This window comes from Electrophorus electricus, chromosome 1 (assembly GCF_041902795.1).
Source record: "Electrophorus electricus isolate QZ-2024a chromosome 1, ASM4190279v1, whole genome shotgun sequence".
Classification (NCBI taxonomy): Eukaryota; Metazoa; Chordata; class Actinopteri; order Gymnotiformes; family Gymnotidae; genus Electrophorus; species Electrophorus electricus.
In genome coordinates this window covers 17856692-17868720 of record NC_137497.1, presented here as the reverse complement: position 1 = coordinate 17868720, position 12029 = coordinate 17856692, and the positions used below count along the sequence as shown (strand labels likewise).

The following is a 12029-nucleotide window of genomic DNA, read 5'->3' as shown; positions in this document are numbered from 1 at the left end:
CACACACAGATAATAGTTCTCTCTCTCTCTCTCTCTCACATACAGATAATAGTTCTGTCTCTCTCTCTCTCACACACAGATAATAGTTCTCTCTCTCTCTCACACATACAGATAATAGTTCTGTCTCTCTCTCACAAACACACAGATAATAGTTCTGTCTCTCTCTCTCTCTCTCTCACACACACAGGTAAAATTCTGTCTCTCTCTCTTTCTCTCTCTCTCAGATAATAGTTCTGTCTCTCTCTCTCTCTCGCTCACACACACAAAGATAATAGTTCTGTCTCTCTCTCTCTCACAGAGAATAGTTCTGTCTCTCTCTCTCTCACAGAGAATAGTTCTGTCTCTCTCTCTCTCACAGATAATAGTTCTGTCTCTCTCTCTCTCTCTCTCTCACACAGATAATATTTCTGTCTCTCTCTCTCACACACACACAGTTATTAGTTCTCTCTCTCTCACACACACAGTTATTAGTTCTGTCTCTCTCTCTTTCTCTCTCTCTCTCTCTCTCTGTTCCACACACAGATAATAGTTCTGTCGCTCTCTCTCTCTCTCTCACACACAGATAACAGTTCTGTTTCTCTCTCTCACACACACAGAGATAATAGTTCTGTCTCTCTCTCTCTCTCACACACAGAAAAGTTCTGTCTCACACACAGATAATAGTTGTCTCTCTCTGTCTCACACACAGATAATAGTTCTGTCGCTCTCTCTCTGTCTCACACAGATAATAGTTCTGTAGCTCTTTCTCTCTCTCTCTCGCACAGATAATAGTTCTGTCTCTCTATGTCTCACACAGATAATAATTCTCTCTCTCTCTCTCTCTCTCTCTCTCTCTCTCACACACACAGATAATAGTTCTGTCTCTCTCTCACACAAACACACAAAGATAATAGTTCTCGCTCTCTCTCTCCATTTCAGACACACACATCGTTCTGGGCATTGAGAGTTCTGGTAAACTGGGATGTGATGTTGTCACTTCACCTCTCTTTTGTCTCTCTAGTTTGTTGACTGAGAGCGGCGCAGTGTTGATCATGCCTGTGTTTCCTTTTAGCTGTGCTGCCACAGCTACATCTGCCAAAGTCCATCTTTGCACATCATAGTTTCCTAATTTACACACCCTCTACCTGGACATGTCTAATAATCTAGTCTCTCTGTCGGCTGAGGTTCACCTACCCCTGATGTCATGACGTTACTGTCTCAGCTGCCATGGCTCCTCCCACCACCCCATGATGCCCCCTGTTGTAGCCCCCCACACCTCCACCCCACACAGCTACTTCCCCGCTGCCCTTCATGGATGATCTCATACAGGAAGAGTTTCGGTCATGTGCACACCGTCGGGACCAGACTAAGACTTCTAGAAAACCACACTAGACATTAATTGCTTATTGTTCCATATTTCTTTATTTATTTTTCTCCATCTCACTACTTATTCTGCTCCTTATTGTCTATATTCTTACTACTGTAATGTCCGTTATTGTGCAGAGGACCCCACCAGTTTACAGCCCACCAGAACCAGTGCACCGAGGACACTGTCAGTACTGACATCCACACGTCTCTCACACATCTGGAGGACATGGACAGTTATGTTCCAGTGCTGTTCACTGATTACAGCTCAGCAGTCAACACAGTCACCCCAACCAAACTGACTGAAACACTCACCACTGACTCACACCCTCCTTCTGTAAATGGGGGCTGAACTTTCTAACAGACAGAATCAGTCAGTCAGAACTGGCAATGTACATCCAGCACAAGGACTGAGAACTCTGGGACCCCCCAGGACTGTGTGGCCGCCCAGTATAACACCAGCATCATCAAACTGGTTTGACTGATCACTGGATGAGACAGCATACAGGAGGGAGGTGACAGATATGGTGTCATGGTGTCATGACAACAATCTCTCCCTGAATGCAGACAAGACCAAGAAGATGATTGTTGACCCAAGGAGGAAGGAGAAGCAACAGCACACACCACTACAGACAGGAGAGATGGAGGTGAACTCCTTCACCTTCGTGGAGTTCACATCAGTGAGGACCTCACCTGGACCTACAACACACCCCACATCAGTGAGGACATCACCTGGTCCTACAACACACACACCCCACATCAGTGAGGACCTCACCTGGACCTACAACACACACACACCACATCAGTGAGGACATCCCCTGGTCCTACAACACACACACCCCACATCAGTGAAGACCTCACCTGGACCTACAACACACACCCCACATCAGTGAGGACCTCACCTGGACCTACAACACACACACACACCACATCAGTGAGGACCTCACCTGGACCTACAACACACACACCCCACAACAGTGAGGACCTCACCTGGACCTACAACACACACCCCACATCAGTGAGGACCTCACCTGGACCTACAACAAACACCACATCATAAAGAAATCCCAACAGTATCTGCTGTGTCCTCTGTTTATGTACGATACACAGCATGACCTGCAGGTTAACACTCTCCTGACATCAGAACTCTGAAAATGTTCAGCTCTTGTTCACAGTTTTATTGACAACAGGAGGAAACGTGAAACTGAATCACATGAAAGACAAATCAACAACAAGCCAGCCACAACAAGTACCGATATACACAAAACACAATGCAGCAAACTTCACAGAGAATAACATTATCCACCAAATAATGATCTGTGATTACAAATAACAATACAATAAACTACACACAACCACAATGTTTTCAAAAGGTATGAGATGTACGCAGACAACTGCATTAGCACGGCTATGATAACTACAATAACTATAATAACTACAATAACTAGAACTCTTGGAGTTGTATTCTCTCACTCTACGATCGCTACACACATAAACCGACTCGCTGCTACTGACACCCTGTGGTTCAAAAATGAATTACAACTAACCTCAAAAAATGGAACAGAGTTTATAAACTCCTGACAGAACAGCATCTGTACTTCCTGAGGAGGCTGAGGAAATGTAGCATGTCAACTAAAACTCAGCAGTTCCTACAGGAGAATGATGGAGAGCGAACTCACCAGCCACCACAGTATGATATGGGAACTGCACTACTCAGGAATGGAAGACTCAGTTTTCATTATTTTCTCATTCTCACTCTTTCATAAACACACACAGACACCAACACAGAAACACATACACACACACACACACACATACACACACACACACATATACACGTAAGCACACACAAACAAACCCACATACGCATGCACACACTAACGTTCCATACCTGAGAGTGTCCAGTCTGCAGTGGGGATCCTCCAGTCTAGAAGAGAGCAGCTTCACTCCTGACTCTCCTGGGTGATTGTACGTCAGGTCCAGTTCTTTCAGGTGGGAGGGGTTTGACCTCAGAGCTGAAGCCAGAGAAGAACAGCCTTCCTCTGTGACCAAACAACCAGACAGTCTGCAGAAAGGAGGGAAACAGGTAGAGAGAGACAGAGAGTGAGATGCACTTCCAGAGCAGCCTGCATGGGGCAGCTAGAGAGGCTGGTAACTGTAGTGGAGGTTCCTCCACTCTCATCTCTCTCTGGCGTCCTCCATGGCAGATGGTTTTGTTCACTCTTCTCCAGATCGCTGCTGTCTGTGTTTATTTTAGCTCTTATTTTATTCAGCCCTTCAGAACTCTAGTGCACTATTAAACTACATCAGAAGAACCCTAAAGCTGGACTTACACTGTGTGATTTCAGTGGTCTTATAAGACTGTTACATGTCAGACTGTATGAGATGATGCCAGTAAAATCTTGGCAGAATTCTACATCTGGCTGTGATAACAGAAGTAATAACACTGTCACATTTATGGACCTGTGACTCAGATAACGTCTAAGGATCCTAAGCGATGCATACTTTTTTTTGGAAGTTGCAAAGCTGATGCCAGACTTTCACAAGTGTTTTCCTCAAGATTACAGATAGCTAGACTGCCAGTAGATACAACAGACATTACAATATACCCTACAGTAGATACAACAGACATTACAATATACCCTACAGTAGATACAACAGATGTCACAATATACCCTACAGCAGATACAACAGACATCACAATATACCCTACAGTAAATACAACAGATATCACAATATACCCTACAGTAAATACAACAGATATCACAATGTACTCTACAGTAGATAAAATTTTACAATATACCCTACAGTAGATACAACAGATATCACAACATACTCCATAGTATATAGTATAGTGGAATTATTTTGTCATTATGGGAATATCTCTGAGAAATAGATATCCAAAATCAGCATATTGTAAATGAGTACATGAATTCCCCTAATGGTAGTATGACTTTAATATGGGATTATTAAACTTCCGCGTGCTGTCTGGACAGCAGAGTCCCTCGCAGTCTTCAAACACAGACTGAAGACACATCTGTTTGTGGAATATTTAAATGACCACTGATCCTGCTCCTATGTTGACTAACTGAAACTCTAGTACTTCTTGTAGGGTGTTTATTACTCTGATGTTGACTGCTCCTGTGTTGTCTAACTCTAGTACTTATTGTTTATTTCTGATGTTGGCTGCTCCTGTGTTGTCTAACTCTAGTACTTATTGTTTACTACTCTGACTGCTCCTATGTTGACTAACTCTAGTACTTGTTTATTACTCTGATGTTGACTGCTCCTGTGTTGACTAACTCTAGTACTTATTGTTTATTGCACTGATTGTCTGTTATAGAGCTTAAATGTATTTTGTACTTCTAGACATTAGCATTGATCCCTGTATTTCAACAGTATTCTAGTTCATTGGTATCTTGCACTCTAACCTACTTTACTGGCTAGGATCTGTTCTATGAGGAAATGACAAAGCACTTTTCTAAGTCGCTCTGGATAAAAGCATCTACCAAATGCTGTAAAAGTAAATATAAATGTACTCTTATGTGGTCATGGAACTGTCTTGGCTTTATGGGACATTTCTGGGAAATAGATATCCAAAATCAACCTGAATGAAATGAGTACATGAATTCACCCAAAGGTATTATTATTTTAATAGGAGTTTATGAAAAATAGTAGAGTGAAATCTGTCCAAACTTACTCTGCTGATACTCTGCAAATTCAGTCTATACAAAATGAGTGCATTATTTCGCCTAAAGGTAGTTTGACTTTAATATGGATTTATGAAGACATTGTACAGTGAGTGTCCAAACTTACTCTGCCAATAGTCAAGGGCTTCTACTCACATGTGGTAGTGGAACTGTTTTTGCATTTTGTTAAAATTCAGAAAAATATGTAAAACTTCAATATAGATTTATTAATGATCTGGTGATGGCCAAGGGCCACCAATCAATTGGCAGTGGAATATTTCAGCCCTGGAGTTCCCCTGCCCTGCACATTTGCCACATTTCACTAGTGATAACCCCTGTTTCAGCTGGCCGTCAAGATCTATAATAGCCTTCTGAGAAACATTATGTAGAAAAAGCTTTTCCACAATGCTTATTATGCTGTGTAAATATATTACCAATTGTGTTTAATCTAATTATGCAATTAAACTAGTTCAATCAAATAAACTGTATTTTGTACAAATACGCAAGTCTGTTTCTTTGCTTAGGAAGAGTTAGATTGCTGTGAGCAGCATAATACCGTATAATCGCGCATATAGGCGCATTGAATTTAAACCGCAGATGACTTGACCGTGAATCGCTAAAGCGCGGATAGCGTGATCGCGGTTGTAACCTAGTGACCACCTGTAACCTAGTAACCACCTGTAACCTAGTAACCACCTGTAACCTAGCTACAAGGTTTAAATGTGTTTAAACTGATGTAGGGGACATGACTGATTAATACACAGCTGTAGTTCATGAACACCAGATGTTATAAATCACATCCCCGTCAAATCTCCCGTCACACCCGCACCCTCCTCCCTCCTGCTCTCAACTACGTGAAGATCCAACCGCATTTCTCCTAAAGACTGTAACTTGATTGTTGCAAAAACAAGAAGTCCAATCTTGCTTATTGACGGTTTGGTCAAATTGTTGAGACTGTTAGCTGGTTAGATATCTGTGCTGAACAGTAAACAACTAAACAAATCAACATAGCTAGACTTTCTTTGCTAACATTACCTAGTTAGCTGTTAGCCATGAATGACGATCAGAGATTCAGTGAAAAACTCACACAGGCTTTGTCTGTCTGTCTTAGTCCATCTACTTTTACTTTTTGTCCGTCCCTTTCTGGTATTTTCCTTTTCTCTTGGAAATCACCATAGCAGCAAATATCCTCCAATTCCAGTTTGAGATTTTCTGTCATTTTCATGATCCACTACAGTTCTCTTCACCTCAGTAAGTTAAAACAGCTCCTCTGATGCTATTGGCCACTGTAATGACGTCATTCAATATTCTGCCGCCCCGGCCGTCCTACCACATATGTGATTGGATCAAATTACTGTCACTCAAAATGAGAACCTTCTCACTCATATTTCTGTTACTGCTGGATACAAGTGCTTCTTGGATATTCATGTTATTACTACCTTTATTTTTTTTTTCAAATGGTACAATTTAAAAAAATTTGTGGAGTGTTTTTATTGTACCTTTTGACATTTTTTAATACGTCAACATAGACTTCCTAAAAACACAAGGGCAACAATCACAAGGTTATTACTGTATTTCTAGACCAAACTGTTTTCTGCTGTTTCGTGTGCTCCCAGTTTTAGTTGAGAAAAATATTAGGAACATTATCTTCACTACATATAATGGTGTTATACTGTTTCTGACCATTCTGGTGCCCTACACACACCCAAACACACCCTGCTGCTACCACACTACAGTTACAGTGAAACTACAAACACTCCATAACTGCAGCCTGATAAGATTTAATAGACAGACTGAACTCAGGCATGCTAATAGAACACAGATTTGTACCTTCAGTTTCCAGAGTTGGCTCTGTCCTAGAACAACTCCCCCAGGTCATTGTGCCAGTGTTGGGTAGTGTAGTCTATTGTGTGGCTGTGTGTATCAACATACAGAAGATTACTGTACATTCACTGAGTGGATTTGAGCTTGTTACATCTACTACTGTATTTTCTTTTCCCTCTTCTGGTTTATGTTTAATGAAGACAGGTTTGGGGTGGAGCAAGTGTTGGGTTTGGTTTTTATTCTGGCTTATACTCCCCATAGAGTCAGACGGCATGTTTGTAGATCTCTATTACTTTTTTGTAATAATGGTTTGTGCTCAGAATAAAGTGTCTGTTGTGGTCTCTCCCCCTACACTGGCACATAACAGAGATGTATAAAGGTTGGTATCTCTCTCTAATCATCTGCAGCTGAAATAACCAGCAACTGAAGATGGCTGCCTCCAACACTCCAAACACTGTAAGATAAAACTGATGATTTTCTTCATAATTTGTGAACCCTAAAGACGGCCATGTTACTATATTGTGTGGGATGTAGCTTGGACACATTAAAACTAGCATAACCATTGTATTAGAGTGTTGCTATGAACAATGCATTAAATAAGAGTTTTACACATTTTTTTTTTTTAACAGAGCAGTGCCTTGACTCTCCCACTATTTGTATTTTATATAATTTCCTTGCAAAACACCTTCACTATTGTTTCTGAACTTCTGAGCCCTCCAGACATCTTGTGGTTTTAAGTATTTTCTGTGGTCAGTGTTTGTTCTCCTGTATGGAGGAAGCAGAAAGACAAGGAGCACAGCAAGGGGTCCAGTGAGGAGCACATTCTATCAGTGGTGGTCACACACAGATAATAGTTCTGCCTCTCTAACACACACAAATAGATCTGTCTGTCTCTCTCTCTCTCTCTCTCTCTCTCTCTCTCTCTCTCTCTCTCTCTCTCTCTCTCTCACATATACACACAAATAATAGATCTGTCTGTCTCTCTCTGACTGTCTCTCACTCTCTATTTCAGACACACACACACACACACACAGATAATAGTTCTCTTTCTCTCTCAAACACGTAGATAATAGTTCTGTCTCTCTCTCTCCCCATCTCTCTCACACACACACACACACACACACACACACACACACACACACACACACACACACACACACGTTTCAATCGAGGTGAAGCATTATAAACAGCAAATGAAACATATTTGTGTCAATCTGTGTAATAAATAAGATTTCAAACAGTAGTCATATTGGCTCTGAACTAAACAGTGTGAGGTTTGGTTTACTGTGTATAAACAGTAATTATATTGGCCCTGAACTAAACAGTGTGAGGTCTGGTTTACTGTGTATAAACAGTAGTTATACTGGCCCTGAACTAAACAGTGTGAGGTCTGGTTTAATGTGTATATACAGTAGTCATATTGGCACTGAACTAAACAGTGTGAGGTCTGGTTTACTGTGTATATACAGTAGTCATATTGGCACTGAACTAAACAGTGTGAGGTCTGGTTTACTGTGTATGAACAGTAGTCATATTGGCTGTGAACTAAACAGTGTGAGGTCTGGTTTACTGTGTATATACAGTAGTCATATTGGCAGTGAACTAAACAGTGTGAGGTCTGGTTTACTGTGTATATACAGTAGTTATACTGGCCCTGAACTAAACAGTGTGAGGTCTGGTTTACTGTGTATATACAGTAGTCATATTGGAACTGAACTAAACAGTGTGAGGTCTGGTTTACTGTGTATATACAGTAGTCATATTGGCACTGAACTAAACAGTGTGAGGTCTGGTTTACTGTGTATATACAGTAGTCATATTGGCCGTGAACTAAACAGTGTGAGGTCTGGTTTACTGTGTATATACAGTAGTCATATTGGCACTGAACTAAACAGTGTGAGGTCTAGTTTACTGTGTATGAACAGTTGTTATACTGATCCTGAACTAAATAGTGTGAGCTCTGGCTTGATTGCTGGCAAATAATTTCAGCACCAAATGTCCAGTTGAGGCCTGCAGAACATATTTACTGGGGGGACAGATGGGACCAGTGAACATCTTGTGGTGACACACTAAAATGGCCTTACAGCACAGAGGAATTTCAGGGTACACAAGTTAAGTGTATAATAAACTACATACATACTGTTTAATTCCTTATCAGATTATGACAAATCACATGAAGTCAGTAAGGGAGTCATTCATTAACCCATAAGATTACATTTTGAATGAATCATCACCAATAAATCAAGGGTGTGGGTTACATAAACATAAATATTATTATCTGAGAAAGGTTCATTTCTGTCCAGCACTTAATATTTTATATCACTTACAAGTATCTTCCATTCTTTGATTCATACCCTTGATAAAGGTTGTATTTCAAGATTCCAAAAATTGTGTGTGTGGTTATAATTCTACAAGTAGTTATAATTCTATATTTAGTTCTAATACTACAAGTAGTTATAAGTCTCCCTGTGGTTATAATTTTACAATTGGTGATAATTCTTGATGTATCTACATTCTGTAGTATCAAATAATGAATTATGGATGCAGAAATGTCAGAAATGTCTGAAGTTCTGATGTAATTACAAAACACCACACATGCTAGGTACCACACACACACACACACACACACACACACACACACACACACACTTAGACAATATCCCACCCAAAAACACAAGGGAATCATGTGTGCTTGTAAAAGAGTCCTGTAATGTGTCTAGAACCTCAATAGTTCAGCTTTAAATGTTTTAATTAAGATTTTAAGGGCTTGTATTTGCAGAGAGATTAGAATGACTGATGTTTACAGTGTTTCCATACATAAACTAGATAAAATCACTCAGTGAAAATCTTACATTAGAACACTTCATTTTACAACACTATTGTTGGGAGTTTCTGAATATATTCATCCTGTAAGACATTTTGCTAAATTTCTGCGCTCAGGTGACCAAAAATGCAGCTTGTGGACAAAATGCCAAAGCGCCTAGTTGAAGCAGCATTGTAATAAATACACCTGTACATGTGGACAAGGACTCATCTGTGTCTCCTCTTTACAATGTTATATTTCTCTTATACACTTGAATATCTGCTTATGCATCACAAATGTAACTCTTTGTCTCCACAGTGTGGTCATTTAATGAAATGCAGTGAGGTTTCAACAGAAAACTATATTTAGAAATATTTAGAGAAGAGAACTTTATAATATAATATAAAAATGTATATTTCCTTGCATTGCCTTGTCTGGCAATGTTTGTTTAATACTGTACTATAAGGGAGTTGACACTGACCTTTTTAAAATGCCTCTTTATTTACATTCAAAAATAGTCACAGAAACTCACCTGAGAATCTCCAGTTTACAGTGTGAACTCTTCAGTCCAGCACAGAGCTGCTCCACTCCTGAATTCTGCAGATCATTATTATTCATCTCCACCTCTCTCAGTGAGTTTTCTGTTTGTAGAACTGATGTGAGAGATTTGCAAGACTCTTGCGTGAGACCACAGCCAGATAGTCTGTAAAAGATTAAATACAGTAAATAATGTAGTTCAGTCAGAGGATGATGAATTAAAAGATCTGAACTGCTAATAAAAATGTAAAGAAGAGTTTGAAAGGTCTGGAACACACTGATACATTTTCAGCCTTTTAATTTTACAAACACAGCAACATTTAACACTGCTGTGTCTTTATCAAAGACAAAATGGACAAAAACATGACAAATAACATTCATTAGCAACCTAAAACAGATGAACAAATAATGGATGGTTGGTTCATAAGTCAGTGAATGGCAGTTACCATAATCAGAGTCCAAATATCAAAATATCCCACCCCTAACACCATAACAGGAAACAGAACAACATAGATCTCATTCAATGTTTCACAAATACAAACACATTAATATACAAACCGAAAATATTGTTGGCAGACATGCAGAGTAGTGATTATGGAGAAATAAACACTGCAGTATTGATTATGGAGGAATAAACACTGCAGTAGCGATTATGTTGGAATGAACACAGCAGTAGTGATTTTAGAGGAATAATCACAGTAGTATTTATTATGGAGAAATAAACACTGCAGGAGTGATTATGTAGAAATAAACACTGCAGTTTTGACTATGGAATAATGAACACTGCAGTTTTGATTATGGAGGAATGAACATTGCAGTAGTGAATATTAGTGTATGAACACTGCAGTACTAATGGTGGTAGGATGAACACTGCAATAGTGATTATGGAGGAATGAACACTGCAGTATTGATTGGACAGAATGCAGACAGCATAATCTTTTACTAGTGTTTACATTCCTTTGCTCACACTATGAGTCACTGATCATGAAACATTCTCCTCTGCCTTTGCTTTTCCAAGTGATGTCCTGAGTTCTGTCTGAGTGGTGCACCAAGAATCCTAGAGGCTTAATAGCTGAGTCAGGGACCCCATCAGTCAGTCAGGTGTGTGTGAGGCAGACCCCATCAGTCAGTCAGTTCTGACTCTCTCACACACACAAATAATATATCTGTCTGTCTCTCTCTTGTGGTGACACATTAAAATATCCTTACAGCACAGAGGAATTTCAGGGTACACAAGTTAATACAGTGGTAAAACCACTATTATATTGTATAATAAACTACATACTGTTTAATTCCTTATCAGATTATGACATTCACATGAAGTCAGTCAGGGAGTCATTAATTAACCCATGAGATTACAATTTGAATAAATCTTCACCAATAAATCAAGGGTGTGGGTTACATAAACATAAATACTGTTACCTGAGAAAGGTTTAATTTCTGTCCAGCACTTAATATTTTATATCACTTACAAGTATCTTCAGTTCTTTGATTCATCCCTTCGAAAAAGGTTGTATTTCAAGATTCCAAAAATTCTACTTGTGGTTATAATTCTATGTGTGGTTATATTTCTACATGTAGTTAAATTGCTAAATTTGGTTCTAATTCTACATGTGATTATAATTCTATGTGTGGTTATAATTCTCAGTGTATCTGAATTATGTAGTATCAAATGATGAATTATGGGTGCAGAAATGTCTGAAACAATATCGCTACTTCACACAACTAATTTATTCACTAAAATCAACTATTTACATTAACACAAAAAAAACCAACTAAAGTCAGCAGAGCTGTGGGGCTACAGTGAGAGTGGACACAGCCAACACTACAGC

The 12029-nt window shown here is 39.5% G+C and overlaps 1 pseudogene; it reads right to left on the bottom strand.

The window, feature by feature from the left end:
• LOC145659457 (stonustoxin subunit beta pseudogene) overlaps nucleotides 1-9197 on the bottom strand; it is an 18504-nt pseudogene extending 9307 nt beyond the window's left edge.
• Between the last annotated feature and the right edge of the window lie 2832 nt (nucleotides 9198-12029).